The sequence below is a fragment of the Rhagoletis pomonella genome, unplaced genomic scaffold (assembly GCF_013731165.1).
Source record: "Rhagoletis pomonella isolate Grant_MI unplaced genomic scaffold, Rhpom_1.0 Rhpom_scaffold_00013, whole genome shotgun sequence".
NCBI lineage: Eukaryota > Metazoa > Arthropoda > Insecta > Diptera > Tephritidae > Rhagoletis > Rhagoletis pomonella.
Genome location: NW_023458567.1, coordinates 7,713,370 through 7,729,740, shown reverse-complemented (window position 1 = coordinate 7,729,740; position 16,371 = coordinate 7,713,370). Strand labels below are relative to the sequence as shown.

General features: G+C 32.0%; 1 protein-coding gene across 12 annotated transcripts in view; it reads right to left on the bottom strand.

Annotated features, from left to right (window-relative positions):
* LOC118748707 (uncharacterized protein CG43867) overlaps positions 1-16,371 on the bottom strand; it is a 348,463-nt gene that overhangs the window by 276,004 nt on the left and 56,088 nt on the right. For 2 of the 12 annotated variants that reach the window (XM_036483338.1, XM_036483339.1), the window contains exon 1: positions 5,057-5,251. The exons of the other annotated variants lie outside the window; for them this stretch is intronic. The gene's annotated coding sequence lies outside the window, so the exon portion shown is untranslated. Of the gene's footprint in view, positions 1-5,056; positions 5,252-16,371 lie in introns of those variants that run through there. 12 annotated transcript variants of the gene reach the window in all.

Here is a 16,371-nt window from a genome sequence, read left to right as displayed (position 1 = left end):
TAGAATAAAACTATTTTCAAAATAAAATATTTTCAAACAGTGTGTGAAATGTGTTTACATATTTTTTTCTAGCATACTTTCAGGCGCTAGAATACCGGTGGCGGGTTTAAACTTATTGCAATCTCTTGAAAACTATAGAAATTATTGCGCTGGTATTTTAGAACTTCGACTTTAATAAAAAAAAATTATATAAGGCATTGCGTTACGTGTTACAGCGTAGAAGCATCAGTTGCATACTTTTAGGCGTCATGATTCTAATTTTCATCAAAATCTTGTATCTACTTGTCTCACTGCCATTTTTGGTATCTGAAAAATATGCTTTCCTGCACTTAGCAACATGAATTCATTTGATTGCGTACTTTTGGGGCGATGAATTTTTAGCTATTCTCGTATGTACACACATGTGGCATCGGAATATAGTTTTAAGCTAATTTAAATGCACTTATGGTAAAAATCTTTGTAAAAAACTTCTTTTGTGAAGCTCAAATTCACTTTTCATAAATACGACTTACAGCCGGTTTCACTAGAAATTTAAAAAATATTTTTATTTTCTGACAATTTCCATATAAAATTTAAAAAATTAAAATCATTGTTCACTCAAATTGCTTTCGTGTTATTGGCTGTTAGTGGGCATTAGTTAAAACTTAACGGTAAAATGCCCCGTTTGCATACTTTTTGCACTGTTTTTGGCGCCAATTCATTAAAATCCTTCGAAAATTTCAACGTTCTATGGCGTACGAAAATATTACTATTATTTATACAAACTACTGCCTCAAAAGTATTTTCCAGTATTATTTTATGCAAAAAAGCATTTCCCATCGTTAAAAACACCTATTTTTTCCTAACTGGGCTATAAATACTTAATACATGAAGTAGATTCACTGTTTGCCTTTTGGGAAATTTGGAAATAAATAAATAATACACTAAAATTTGTGTGAAAACACGTAAAACATGCTTCATTTTCTATTTTTCAACGACTCTAAAATTTCCCATAAATTTCCCTTTTTGGGATATTTTATAAAAACTCATATTTTCGTACAAACCCACATTTGGAATGCTTTTTATAAAATTTGAGTCGTTATTTCCCTTTTTGGAAAATTTTATAAAAATGCACATATTGGAACAAACCACGAAAAAGAGAAAAAGGATTCATAAATAACCTGCGTATACATACAAACATATCCGTACTTCTTTGTAATGAAAAAGAGGAAAAAAAGCAAATAATCAGTTAAACAAGTGTTTTGTGGTTGTTGTTTATTTGCCATTTGGCTCGGCAACTGCGGCTTTTGTTTCTTCCTTAAAAAAAAAATAGAAAACTGCCATTTTTTGCTACCTAGAAAAAGGACAAAAAATAACAACAGGCAAAGATAAAGTGGTCAACTGCCCCACGTCAGCAAGGAAGCAGAAAAATTGTGTTATGTGTGCAATGAGAACTCTGTGGGCGTTTGAAAAATGCTGTACCAGCTGAACTTTGTAAAGCTCACTCGTATTTTATAACTCCAGTGAATTATGGTTGGATAAACATAGCACACGCATCCATATGCCTTATGCATAAACACACACACACACAAAACCACATACACCCACATTCATAACATATATATATTCACATATATATATATTCAGACATTAGTCTGTCACCGGATGAAAGCAACAAACAACTGGCTTGTTGGAACGGTTGGTGACCCGAGTTTGCAGCGTAAACAAAACCACAACTCGCACTCGCTTTGGAGTTCAGCGTACTCAGTACGTCAGGAAGATTTATGTGTGACCAACAAACCACTACTGCAGCTCCGGCCGGTAATGGCTATTTGCTTGGCAACAAAAGAGTTCATAGTATTACGCACACATAGTACGTCTACAGCTGGGTTTCCGCAGTCTGACCAGCAGCTGGGTTTCCCATTGTATTTAAACCACAAACAAGTGGCTGCTGCCGCAAAACTATAGCCGAGCAGCTATCTGCATATGAATATATGTATGTGTGTTCATTTAAAAGCGCTCATACACGCAGACATAATCTCATTTTTGCACACTTTTAAATCATATGAAATATTTACATTGTTGCTTTCTATATTCCTCATCTACTACAGCACAATACACTCTCTGCCCCTCGAATGCCCCCATATTCTCATTTTGCCTACATTTACTACACCGTCCACCAGCTCTTTTACCACTTTCGTTCCATTTTTTCGGTCTGTTTTTTTTTGTCTTTGTCTACTTTGCCCTTCAACTACCATAATCGATTTTATATGTTATTGCACTTGGTTATTCGCACAGATAGTCTCTGCCACTACTCGGCGTCCGTTGTCGCTTTTACGCCTCACTTGCGACACTGACATTGACACGATTGTGTAGCGCCTGCAAGTATGCAACAATGCAGCAAGGCAGCGGAGCTATGCATGTTTTTTGTGGTTTTCTGTTTGTGTTATGATCACAGTAAAGCAGCTTTGTTGCTTGCAATTGAGTTATTTATGCGCCAGAATTGAATTTGTTGTGGTTTATGGCGTGCGAAACAAAAAAAAATAAATAAATAAATAAATCAAAATAAAAAGAAAAACAAAAAGCCAAATAATTAATTTTATTTAGCACAGACGACGGCCAGACAGGCTTAATAATAAGCAGACTTTTGGGCTTATGAAGAGTGTGAAAAAAGTTCTAGTCTAGCAGTGATTAAATTTTAACCGAAACGAAATTTTGAATATCTTGTCCTTTTTATTTCTTTTAGGTTTTTTTTCAATTCTATATTTTTCGTCAACGCTTTAACTTTTTCTCAAATTCATTTATCTAAATAGTACTGAAATACTTAAAGCAAATACTTTTTTTAGAAAAAATTATTAGTAAAAACACAAAATTTCACCAAAAAAATTTTAGTTTTCATATACATACATACTTAGTTATGTATTCGGGAATAATACGGGAACGTATTAAAAATATTCGAAACAAAAAAAAATTACCAAGTACATTGTTTTTTTTAAGTTTTTGAACAAGAAAATTTTTTTAAAAAATTTTTGTAGCCCAGAAAAATATTGTAACAAAGAAGATATTTTCCCAATATGAGAACTTGTACTTTAATTTGGAGGCTTATTTATAAAATTAAAATAAATTTCAAGTTTCATATAGTTTTCAGCTGAAATATAAAGCTTCTTTAATCGATAAAAAAAATTTCATAAAATTTTTCTGTTTACTATAATATATATATTTTATATATTTTATACTAAAATGGAAAGTTTGAGTAATGACAGCTATAAAAAATAATTATTTTTTAACGAAAAAAACATTTTAATTATTCCTAGGCATTTTCACTGAGGAAATTTATTATTTCATGCATTTATTAATTTAAGAAAATTTTGTATTAATAGTTTCCTTAAAAAAATATACATTTTTTGTGAAATAAATCTGTGAAAATATTTTTTTTTTAATAGATACATAAATATTTCCAAAAATTTGTCGATTTAAGAAAATGGTAAAAATTCTTTTTATACGTGTTGTAAATTTTAATTTTTACAAAGAAATTTCTAAAAAATTTATTTTGTTATGAGTCCAAAAATAAATAAATAATTGGGTTAAAATCTTTCAATTGAAAAAAATTACTCGCCCTGAAAATATTTTGAATAAAATCACATATCAAATTTTAATATAACAATTTTTCTAATGAAATTTACTTTCATGATTCAAAATTTTTACTGCTGAGTGTTTAAATAAACCGGGAAATATAAAACATTAAATAAAATCTTTTCGAATACCAAAGAAAACAGTAAACTTACTTATAATCGATAAGAATTTATTTTAAAAATTCTACAAAAGCAAAAACACTGGGAGGAGAAATTTGTCACATTTTTATAGATATTTGAGTTACAGTAATTAAAATTTTTTTTAATCCTAAAAGAGAGAAATTTTAGCTTAAAATATATTTTAGTTGTAGCAGCTTTAGTTGTGGTAATTAAATACGAAGTTAATTTTTGGCAAACAAATTTTTTATTTTTTTTTTTATTTCGAGCCACTAAATCTTGCAAACGATGTCTTAAGCTGAAAAATATAAGACAAACTTTAATATATCTTTAATTTTTTTTTGTTGGCCATGTAGGCTTTATTTAAATTTTTTATTTGATTTTAAGATTTAATTGGATTTATTGCACCTCTTCTCCTTTTTTTATTTTTGAAAATCATTGCATACTTTCAGGCTACTTTGGCGTTCACAGATTTAGTTTATTCTTAGTGCGTCCTAAAGTTTCCTAAGAACTGTATTATCTTACTAAATTTTTCAAAAATTCGACCTTACTTTCAAGAAAAAAAATGCCTATTTTCGCGCGCAAATAATCAAGTTTCCAATATGCATTCATCGTATCTTCTCTTTCATAAATTTGTTTCATTTTAACCAGATAATAAAATTGTTCGTCACATTTGCAATTCACTTTAAGCATTGTTGCCTAAAACCTCTGCTGAAATCTAGATTTAAAGCACATTTTCAACGGACACCCGCTTCACTGCAAAACATCTGCAATCTGAAATGCTTAGAAATGTCTCGCTTCGCCTGCCTTTGATCATCCTTCATAATGGCAGACAAAGCGCATAGCCGAACATAAGCCTATGCAAAGTACTTATGCATAACTACAGCAGCGCCATTGGACGCCTAAATATATGCCTTATGATGATTTAGCTCAAGCAGAGCGAGCGGAGCATTAAAGAGGAGTCTAAGCAGCAAAAAGCGGAAGACACTCGAAAACACAACAGACGAAGAATAGCCTACAAGCAGAGAACGTCGTACCGAGCGAACGACAGACCATAGCACGGGCTGGGTGTTTATTTTAAATTTAAAATTCTATGCATAAATTACGGCGCAGTTAAACATTACGTACAGCGTTACGCACAAAAGGCTGCCAAATGAAAATCAAAAGGCAACCTAAAGCAACCAACGAACCAGCCAACCAATACAAAGTGTGTGCGGGAAATGACAAATGTGAGACATGAAAAAATTTTAGTAGCAAATTCGGTTGTTAATTTCTTTGGTTTGTTAAATTCGAACGCCTAAAAATAGGCCATGTATGCACAGGCTTACGTTTTTCTTAGACTTTTTAAAATTTTTGATATTATTTCACTGTTCAAACTTCATTTAAAGCAGCGACAATTTAATTTATTTTTTTTTTAATTTTCTGATAAAAAGCAAAACGCGCACGAAAAAAACGCTACGCAGCGCCAGCACACGAAAGCGCTCATACGCCTAAGGACACGCAACGCGTTGCACAGCAAAACTTGAACTGACAGTCCAGCGACATGACCAAGGCATTCGTGGTTGTGATTTGGCAAATCCGAACTGTTTGGTGTGGAATTTCATAGACGCAAATGTCAACGGCAAATAGGCAGCGCTTGGTTGGGGAAAGGCGAAAAACACTGGGAAATTCGGAAATTTCGATGAGAGAGCATGCGAACAAGCGCTCAAAAGTAGACTGCAAAAATGAGAGTGCGCAATATAGAGACTGCGAGATAGCAATCCAAGACGATGAAAAGGAATTTCCTTTCATCAGCGCAACGAAGCGGTGTATGGGTGGCGGAATGTTGTGGTTTGTTTTGTTGTGACCGCAAAATTCTTTTGCATGCATTTAGGCGCTGCAACTGAAGTGAGCATTTTTCATGGCGAATGAAATTAAAAAAAAGCGTACAAAGTCAACAACCAGCGCAGGACCAATGGCCAGTTTAAGGTTTTAATTTAAATGTGGATCGTTTTTAGAAAAGACGATATGGAGCGCGAAGTTCTAATATGAAGTATTAAGAACTGACATTGGAGAATGAGATGCAAAATATTTTACAAAAACTACGAAAATTCTCATGTAGCTAAAATTAATTAAAAACTTATGCCAAAAATAATAAATATAATTTCTTGAATATAAACAACGAGCGCCCAGGAATTTTTTTTTCAAAAATTTCAAATATTTTTTTCAAAGAAACATATAAACGTACTTAGGTTAGCTTTAAAAATTCAAAAAATAATTTGTCAAACTAAAATTTTTTTAAATTTATTTTTTTGTAAAATTTAATCATAAATTTCAGAGCTTCTTAAAATGGTTTTTCGAACATAGTAACTAAAATTACTTCCGAACAAAATGTAAGATATCCAAAAAAAAATTTTCTAAAAACAGCCACAAGATTTCATTTGCCAGCGTTGCATACTTTAAGGCACATTCCTCTAATATAAACCACCACTCTATTATCAGCAGCAAACAATTCAAGGTCTACAACTAACAAATCGTTGGAAAATTTTAAGAACATTCTTGCTTTCAACGAAAGTCAGCGAAAAGGAAAGCATACTTTTCAAGCGCCGCCGAAAGGAAAAATCTATCTATATTTCATGCACAAATTTCCCTTTATTTTTTTATGTGAAGAGTGTTCGCATATTTTCGCTCGCTCGCACGCAAACTGCCTCTCTCGCAAATTAGCGCTCTCAGCTAATAATTTCCCGTTTAGAAGCCATCAACCACAAGCGGGGGAAAAACAAAAAAATATTTCCTCAAACAACCGTCAATCAAAACTCAAACGTCAAATTTAATAAATTCCAACACAGTCCTTCGCTAGTCAACAGCAGAAAAGCAGAAGGACACAAGGAGCGTGTGTATGTGCAGAAACCAACAAGGCGAAAAAAGGTTATACAAGTTAACAGCGGAAGTAATCTACAACAGCTGTAGCATACTTTTAGGCTGCGACGTTGCGGAGGGCAAATGATTGCTCATTTTGCCTTTTTTGGTTTTTAAAAATTATTGGAAACGAAAGCCATAAGCACAGTGGGTGCACATTAGACTGTGTCAGAAAATGAAGGAAAAGGAAATTTAAAGGTTACATGTGATGGGCGAGCCTTAAGGTAGGCAGCACAACTTTATACAAATTTTTTCACAGTGAAAGGTGAAGTGTAAAGCTGGAATGTATTGGTGATATCCATAGAAGTCAGAAGTACGCGGCTTGAAAAGTGTTCGTCGTTTTTTTTAAGCTATTCTGGTATAAGATTTCTTTATCTTCTATTTTTTAGAGTTGGAATGTTTAAGGAACTTCACGGAACTACAAAAATATTACTTTATAATTACATAAATTAAAAACTGGCCATTAATATCGTAATGAGAGTATTTCTTCCCCACAGACTACCTTCACTATATCAACGGAAAGTAAGAATTTCATAAAAAAGTTTTTAAATACAACAAAAGCTAGTGAAGCTAAAAATAAAAGCGGATTTCATATGTTTAATCTTTTTATGCGTGAAGCTATATTTGTCAGTACTATCTGTGGAGCAGTGTCTTCTTAAATATATAGATATACAAATGTACTATGTGTGTTTACAACACCAAGGTCTTCTAGCCTTTCTGTACATGATATTCTTCCCCCGTAGTGCTTTGTGTTAATACTAGAAGTAATGATAATAAGCGGATTGCATTTGCGGTGATATTTATGAAATCTACACTTTGAGCACATCAGTGCATTATGGATAGTGTGCTTGTTTTCTTGATTCTCTGCTCCAGCAAATACATACAATACATACATTCATGCGCACGCAATGGCGGCGTCAAGTGCAAGGGTAATAACGATTGCCTGCAGGAATATGGTTATATTGTTTTTTTGCATATTTATCTCTTAATTCTCAAATTATGGAAAAATTTGTTTCCAGTTCCAATGCTGAAACAATTCTCAGAATTAACTCCTTAAAAATTCAGTTAACATTGAAAAGCTGCCGAAATTTTTTTTCGCTGCAAACGAGGAAAAACCAAATAAAAAATTTTTTAAAAACATATTCTGGAAAAAGTTTTTTCAATTATGCGTCGTCGTTTTTCGCTATTATTTCGAGTTTTATATTATTTTCTAATTTTTTATATAACATTTACATGTTTTTTTTTTTATTTATAAAATTGTTTATTGAAAAACTTTTAAAATTAAGTCGCGTAATATTTTTCCTTAACCTCATAAAATTTCTCATTCACCTAGCACTTTTTTCTTTATCATTCCAATTTAAAAATAATTACAGTGGTTTTCTACTTTATTTAGGAAATTTTCCGGAAAGGTTTTTCTTTTTTATGTTTTACTATTTCCTTTGAATTTCGCCTTTTTTAATTTTGTAGGAAACTCTGTTTGTCAGATTTAAAATTTTAATATACTCCTCTCAATGACGTTTCGCTATTTCTCGAACCTAAGTATTTTTTATTTTTATTCTTTTTATTTCCTTTTTGCATTGTTTATGTATTTGTTAGCACTTAGTACTTATTTTTCTTCTCTTAAAAAAATTAAACAGAAGATAATTAAAAAAAATCGCATTGAAAACTAAGACAAAATTTAAGAAAAATTTACTAAATAAAAATTTTTTACATTAAAAAAAAAATTTAAACAGAAATTTTATCTTCTACATATTTAGTAGAGGACTAATCTGCTTTTTTGCTTTAAAGTTTCGGGAGTTTTTTTTTTTTTTTTAATTTTAGTACATTTTTCATAATGAGCTGTATGAGCTTTACGACGTAGACGACATAGACATAGTGCATCCAGGGACCGAACATAACAGTTATTGATGAAAACTGTCACTGAAAAATTCACTATGAAGGATATATTCTACAACTAAGTGATACATACCAATCGATTTCTTTTTTCAACGAGAATTTGAAAATAAATTTTTATTTGTAATTTGTATGCAAAAAAAAAATAACAATTATTTTTGATTTTTACCTAAATAATCAGCAAATAACAGTTATGTTAGATTTTTATATTATAATATGTCTTAGACAACAGTTATCAAAGACTTTTGTTTATAAAAGTCATCAATATAAATCAGTCACAGATTTTTATTTTTTAAGAAACACGTAAAAGTCATTATAATTTTTAGCAGTTAAGAAGGTGTTGAAGAGCAAAAGTTTACAACGACTTATACAAATGACTTTTATAAATATGATTTAAAAAATAAAGGTCAGTGACTGATTTATATTGATGACTTTTAAAAGTAAAAGTCACTGACTGATTTTTATTTATGACTTTTTCAAATAAAAGTCTTCAACAACTTTTATCTAAGCCATTTAATTTTAAATCAATAATAACTGATATTTGTAGATTAATTAGATTAAAATCAAAAATAATTTTTATTTTGGATTTATTAAATAAAAATGAGAAATAACTGTTATTTAAGGAGTAATTAAATAAAAGTTAAAAGATAACTGTTAAGGAACGATTTTTTGAATAAAAGTTGTAACTGTTACGGTCCCTGAGCGCATCGAATTGGCAGAATGGAGGGAAATGCTACAGCTCTGAAAGTATTTAACGCAGGTCGCGATTTTGGTAGCAGAGGAAGGCTTCCTTTGCGTTGAATAGACAAGGTGGAGAATGACTTGGCTTCACTTGGCGTTTCCAAAACGAAGAAACGACTGGTTACAGCGCTTAATATTTTAGAAGTTTACCACAAACAAAGAATCATTGCTGATGATTTCTCATAAGCAGTGTGACCAGTGGATCGCAAAAAGCGAAACTAAATTCATTTTTAAAAAATAAAAACGGTTAGAAAAAGTTTTACACAATGAAAATTTAAGTCAGAAGGAAGTCAGTACATTCATTCCTTAAAAACGTACATGCTTCAAAATATCCAAAAAGAAGTGCAGTTTAGGATGAAAAAATGCAAAAATTTCAATATTTTCTACATCAGAGTACATAAGTAATACGCCAGCAAATCAAATTATAAAAGTACGGTTTAAGGATAAATTTTTAGTATAATTTTTTAAAAACGGTAAATAGTAGTTTTTTAAATAATAAAGCTTTTTAGTAAGCTTATGTGCTTAGTTTTAAAGTTCTGGTCCGAACTTTATTATGAATATTTTCAGTGAAAAAATGCCAGAAAAAAGTCACGAAGTCAGATTTAAGTTTCTGCGGCTATGGCATAAATTTCTAAATCTAGCCCCCAGAAGGCTAACCTGGTAACACTGTTTATAAGTGTTCTTGGCTAAATAAAAGTCATTTAAGATCAACATTTCATGAACAATTTACCCCTATGTTACTTTCTTGTACAAATGTGTTCTTTTAAAGAAGAAATCATAAAAATCGCTCTGGTATTTCAGGACTTTACGCCGAACAAAGGATTTGCATTTCCACTGAGGCAATATATCCAAAATCATAAGCGTGGACACACAAACCAATTTTCAAACAATTCCTTCAAATATTTTTGTGTCCATAGAAATTCAAAGGGGCTAATAAAGCATTTCAGCAAATTTATCAAAAAAAAAATGTATATGAAACCACATGTCGGAAGCATCATTTAAACGCCAATAACCACACATTCTCATTACAAATGCAAAAACATGAAATCTTTTCGGTGCTCAAGAGTGCCTTAAAGTAGGCAAACAATTTTATAAACATATTTCCTGCATTATAGTATATGTACAACAAAAAACACAAAAACAAAACATTCAAACTTATGAGCTGCCAGCAGAAGCAAAAGGAGCCTAGCAATATGAAAAGGGTTATTTACCCCAAAAAGAAAACAAGAAAATAAAGACAATTTATGGAGAAAAGGAAGAGCAGCATAAGGAAGCGGCGCACGAAAATGGCATACTGAGTGCGTTGGCACTAACATTTCGAAAATAATGTGAAAAGCTGTGCGCTAGAAGGCGCAAAGTAAGGTTTGAGTTGGAGTGGAAAGGCAATGGAAAGGGCTGCAGAACTTTTGATGGACCCGCTACCACCATTGACAGCCCGTGCGCTATTATGAACACATTTTGACACAGAAAACATGTTTGCATACAACTGAGCGCAAATAACATGCAAAGCCAAACGAAAACACAAGCACTTATGTATGTATGTACATACAAATACATAAATTCATTTCGTCATATACCCATAAGCAAGTATGTGAGCTTGCCTAACGTATGTACATATATGACTGTATGACAAGTGAAAGTGGCAACCGCAGATTGCCTTTCACTTCCGCATTGCCTACTTTCGGGCGCACATTCATGTGTATGAAATGAAATTTTTTTTTTATGGCAGCTACATAAAATTGTCTATGCCAACGCATTCAAAATTCAACTCAACAATGCTTAAGGGCTTCTAGATTACACTGGGTTTGTGAGTGTGTATATTTATGCATGTGCGATTGTGGGATGCAAAAATTTTGACGTTTGCTTACGGCAAGTCAGCATGGAATGTTGATGTAGGTAGGTAGATAGGCAGGCAGGAAAAGATTGAGATGCAAACGGATGGGGAAAGTATGCTTCTAACATCGGAGTGCCTAACAATAAGAGTGAAGCTGGAAGGATGGATCTACGCTATATGCACGAATTGTCAGCATAATTGGACAATAGCATTGAAGTTGGTTAAGCAATTATTGTAAGGAGTGCTAAAGTGGAGATGGCGAGGCTAAAGAATGTTTCTTGTCCCCTCGGGCACTATGTTTTTGTTTTGGGTATCTCCTCGTGCATGATTTAAGGAGAACGCAAAAGGTTTCACTTTCGATTTTTAAATAATTTTTTTCTTGGTATGTGTCAGATTTAAAGGCGCGTTTTATAATTTGCCTCACCGTACGCCATGGTAGTAAATTTCGCCACAGAAATATGGCAATAAAATATTATCGAGTTGCATAGTCATCGAATTTATCGAAAATATTTTAATATATTGATCGTTACTCTTATCGATCTTATACTTTTTGACGAAACTTATACATTAGGGATGTTAATTTTTCGGTTTTTTCCGATCCCGGGATTTTCGGGATGGCGCTGTCACAATCATGGGATCAGTCCCGGGATTTGGATATTCATTGCTTTTCAATAACTTGAATCGAAAAAAATTGCTTCTATATTGTTTGAAAAGCTCTCCTACCATGAAATAGGTAATAAATAAATGGGTTTGAAACCTAATTTTTTATTTAAAGTGGCGTTTTTATTTTTTCTCTCTGACCGCAGGATTTATTTTGAAGGACTTTGTAGTTTCATAGATAAGTAAGATTAATCCAAAAACTATTAAAATGCAATGTAGAATAAAAATATAGGAAACAAATGCAATAGGAAATTTCTTTAGAATTTAAAAAAAAAGGTAATTTTTAAGCTGACAAAGTTTGAAGAACGAAATTCGAGGATGTTATCTAGTTTATATAAGCCCTTAACGTATAATTTTTTTCAAAAACAAATTTTGCGAAATTTTAAGGAAAAAATTTTAAAATTATATTTTAAATATTTACCAGCCCTTCTATACCAGAAACCAGTGATCGGACTTAAAAAAAATTCTGTGTGGTAGAATCTGGAAAAAAATGTGGTAGATTTCAAAAAAATGTGGTATATCTCAGGCTTTCGCTATTAATTTTTTTTTATAAATCATATATTTTCAAATTTAACGTAATGAAACCACGTTTCGAACATTGCCCCCAGCTTACAAACGATTGCAAAAAATTTTATTATTTGCTGCCTACTTTTGCCTACTGCGTTTAACTACTTCACTACTCACATTTGCAAGTTCATTCAATAGCGTCAGCGTACCAAGGAAAAAACCACAAGTCACTTACGAAATGAAAACCCGCAAAATGAAAAAATCTGGATTCTATGCATTGTGTACCGCCAAATGTAAGTAAGCGCTCTCAGGCAGTCGCCGCCAAGTGATTTCAACAGGCAACAGTGCGCCAGTCAATGCACTCAGCCTTAGTTTTGGAGGACCTACTTTTCTAAACGAAAACATTCCGCCCAGCCATTCGAGAATGCCACAATTTCACCAACGGAAATGAATTTCCTCCGCACTGTCAGCCATCAGCCATTTTGAAGAATTCATTTTTGCAGAATTTCACCGCAAATTTTTTCGACTTAAAATATTTTCTATTTATTCTTTGTTATTTTTTTAATTATATTTCGACCACAAAATAACTTATTGTCATTTGCTTCTGTTGTGGGAAATCATGTTGGCATGTTTTATGTTTATGCACTGCCTTGATTTTGTTGGCTATTTAGTTTGTGTTGTTGATTTGTCGTTATTTTTAGCCCAATATTGGCAAATTTTTTTTTTGCTTGTGATACTCGTAGCAAAGCTAACAAAAGTGCCAGTCAGCCGAAATTTGTATAGCAAAGCGGAGTAGAGGAGAAAAAAAATCATTGCTCTTAATTTGCAATTAACTTGAATAGAAATTTTCCATTGCATACTTTTGAGCGCTTTGCATTGGTATTTGCAGGAGACGACCTAGATGACAAGCAAGATTTATTTTAGCGTAGATATGCTTTTGTAGGTAGGTTGTAGAGATGAGATGATATAATATATAAAAAAAACTATTTCGTTGCATACTTTTAGGCGATATATGAAAAGCATTTAAGTGAAATAGTGTAAGGCACATAAAACACAAAATTTCAAATTTCAAATTTTGATTATGAAATTTTTTTCATTTTTTTAAATAAAAATTTCAGATACTTTTAGGCAACTTATAGAAAAAAAAGCTCGAAAAAGATGCACAATAATAAAAATAGCCAACTTTTAGGCGGTTTTTAACCTGGCCTAATAGGGCAAAAATATGGGGCTGTTCTTAGTCCCCTTAGATTTAAATTTAAAACTGAAATATCTAAGCGAGGTAAGCCACCTATTGAAAAATATTTCAATGAAAAATGTGAATTAATTACCATAGAACAAACCTTGCGCCAGGCATATGAATTTCTTTTGTATCAAATTATAAAAAAATATAAATGGAAGTGGTAACCCTCGTTCATTATTTCTGTTTAAAAGCTATTTTAGTCCTTTTTCATTTACACGAAACTTGTTTAAATTGGATAAGCGGTTATCCGGAAAGGATTTTTATTTCGGACTTAAAAAATATTTGGCCCAGTTTAACTCTTAAAAAATAACAGTTATTTTCGGTGTGTCTTGGAACGAATTTCCGTAACTCCTTGTCAAATTTGGTTTGGAGAAAAACCGGTTTCGGCCTTGTGCCATCTTCAGTGTCATTTGTCAACGAAAAATAACAAAATAAAATAAAAACTTGGGGCATACTTTAAGGCGCTTGATATCTCAAGTACAGGTTCTAATACTAAATATCTATTTTTCGCTTTCAAAACGTGATAGGAATGCTCTATGCGATCCAAAACATTGATCTAGAATAATTCTTGGTATACATTTAGGGGTTTAGCCAATTGCTTTTAAGATACTTTTAAGAACAAGGCTTTGAAACAGTAAAAAAAAGATAGCGAATGAAGCTTCGAGCTTCAATGACTGTTCGGGAACTAGATTTTTGAATATACTTTTAGGCGCAAAGCCTTTTTTGACTATAATTAAAGCCAAAGGTCTGCTGTTTTGTTTTTTTTTTTATGTATTTGTGTGTCGAAAGCTCTTCCAAACGACAACTCAACATACACTAAGTAAGTATCTTACAAATTTGATAAGCTTCAAAAAAAGTTGAGACATTATTTAAGACGCCTTTAATGCAAAAAAAATGCACAGTCAGTCACCTTTTAATAAATTGCGACACGATTTTCAACATACTAAAGGTATGTGCCAGCTTTAAATGCCCATATTATAGCCTTTCAGTATAAAAGCAAACAATTATTGGAATACTTTCCGGCGCTGATATATGCCTATGATTAAAATACAGCATTTTTTAATATTTTTGCAATTTTCATGTTACACTTTATTTTGTAGCAAAATTTAAAAGGCTTTAACTGCAGATGATGTTTTTTTTTTTAGTTTAATCTGTTGCATACTTTTAAGCTACAAAAAATAATTCTCATAGCGAAACTCGACATGAATGTTGCCACAGAAATGAACTTGACCCATAAGCGTAGCGTTTGTTGCATACATTCTTTAATTTAAATTAATGCTTTATAAATATTTTGAGCAAAATTTAATACGTAAATCTAAAGCATAATGTTTGGGCAACACATGTCTTTAATTTAAATGGGAAATGCTGTATTTTTACTGCAAACATTTGCCACAGACTTTTAGGCTTTTTGTTGGTTGAAAATTGTGTAATCTTTTGAAATGAATGATTTGCTCAAGAAAGGTTGGATTCAGTACTAGATATATGTAATATTATTTGGATTTTGGTTTCTTAGTCTTGAGTGTTGTTAAAAAAGGCATACTTTTAGGCGTAGTAACTTTTTTTGAGAAATTTTCAACATATTGCTTTTAAGCGTACAGTGGAAAAAATAAAAACTTTATGAATCCAATTAAGTTAGCATCTTTAGCATACTTTTAGGCGATTTGCAACTTAAAGAAGTGTAAACTATTGGATAATCTATTTTGGAGAAAATCTCTAGTCAATAACAGGGTTTACTCAATCATGAACATACATGCTTTAATGGCCAGCTGCTATGAAGGAAATCAAGTCGTTATTTTAGGCGTAAACAAAACAGCATGATTGAGTTAGCAATTTTTTATTAAAGCGCAGTTTTTATTTTTTTCTTTTAATTCGTATTATAGCAAGAACTATTAGCGTTCGGTTTAAGAAGCTCACAAAGCGATCTTTTTCAAATGCAAAGCATGATTTTATGCGTTTTTGTGGACGACTACAAAGAAACTGTTTAAATTATGCTTTCGTATAGCGAACCTTAAGTTGATTAAATACCGAATGCGTTTATTTAAGCTTTCATTAGTTTCCGGGCCCTGACTGTTGCATACTTTTAGGATGAGTAAGTTTTTTGTATTAAACTCTCCAGTCATTTATTGGCGCGACGCTGTATTTACGCCAGCTTAAGGCAAAAACAGGGAATTTTAGTTTACTGTAGTAAGTCAGACCGTATCCTAAAGGAATTAGTTATATAATTTTAGACGATTTGCCACATGAGTAATATGGCAAATTTTTTTAATGGAGAAATCCTCAAACCAAAAGCCATGGTAGATTCAAACTTGTGCATACTTAAATTTACACTTGCTTTAATTTTCACAAAATTAGCCATACTTTTAGGCGCAGAAATTTATGTTGAAACTGGCATTATTTAGCCGAACAATACGTCTTCTCCATTTATATATTGTCGTTCTTTGACGCACGAGGGTAAAAATCGTTCCTTCTCTAACTAAGGAGCTCGCGAGTCGATTTTGCCTTAAATATGAAGCATAGCTTTAGGTGCTTTCACGAGCAAATAACATAAAAACTGTTATAATGTTGTATACGAGAAAAGAATCTTGAGCTCAATGACATGTGAGGCTATTTTTTGATACATGAGTTTCAAAGTTTACATGACTTAAAAACTGCATACTTTTAGGGTTGGTAATTTGTAATGCTAAACTTGGTGATGTTCAGTCTTTTTTGTATAAAATAAGACAGTCGTATTTTTTGCAATCATAAAGCAGCAACATCTTTTTTAATACAAATTCAAAGCATACTTCTAGGCTAGAAAGATAATTTTCGCTCCATTTTCAAATAGTGTAAGCTGTCTAAATAAAGACAAGAGTTTTTGTAAAAATAAAGCA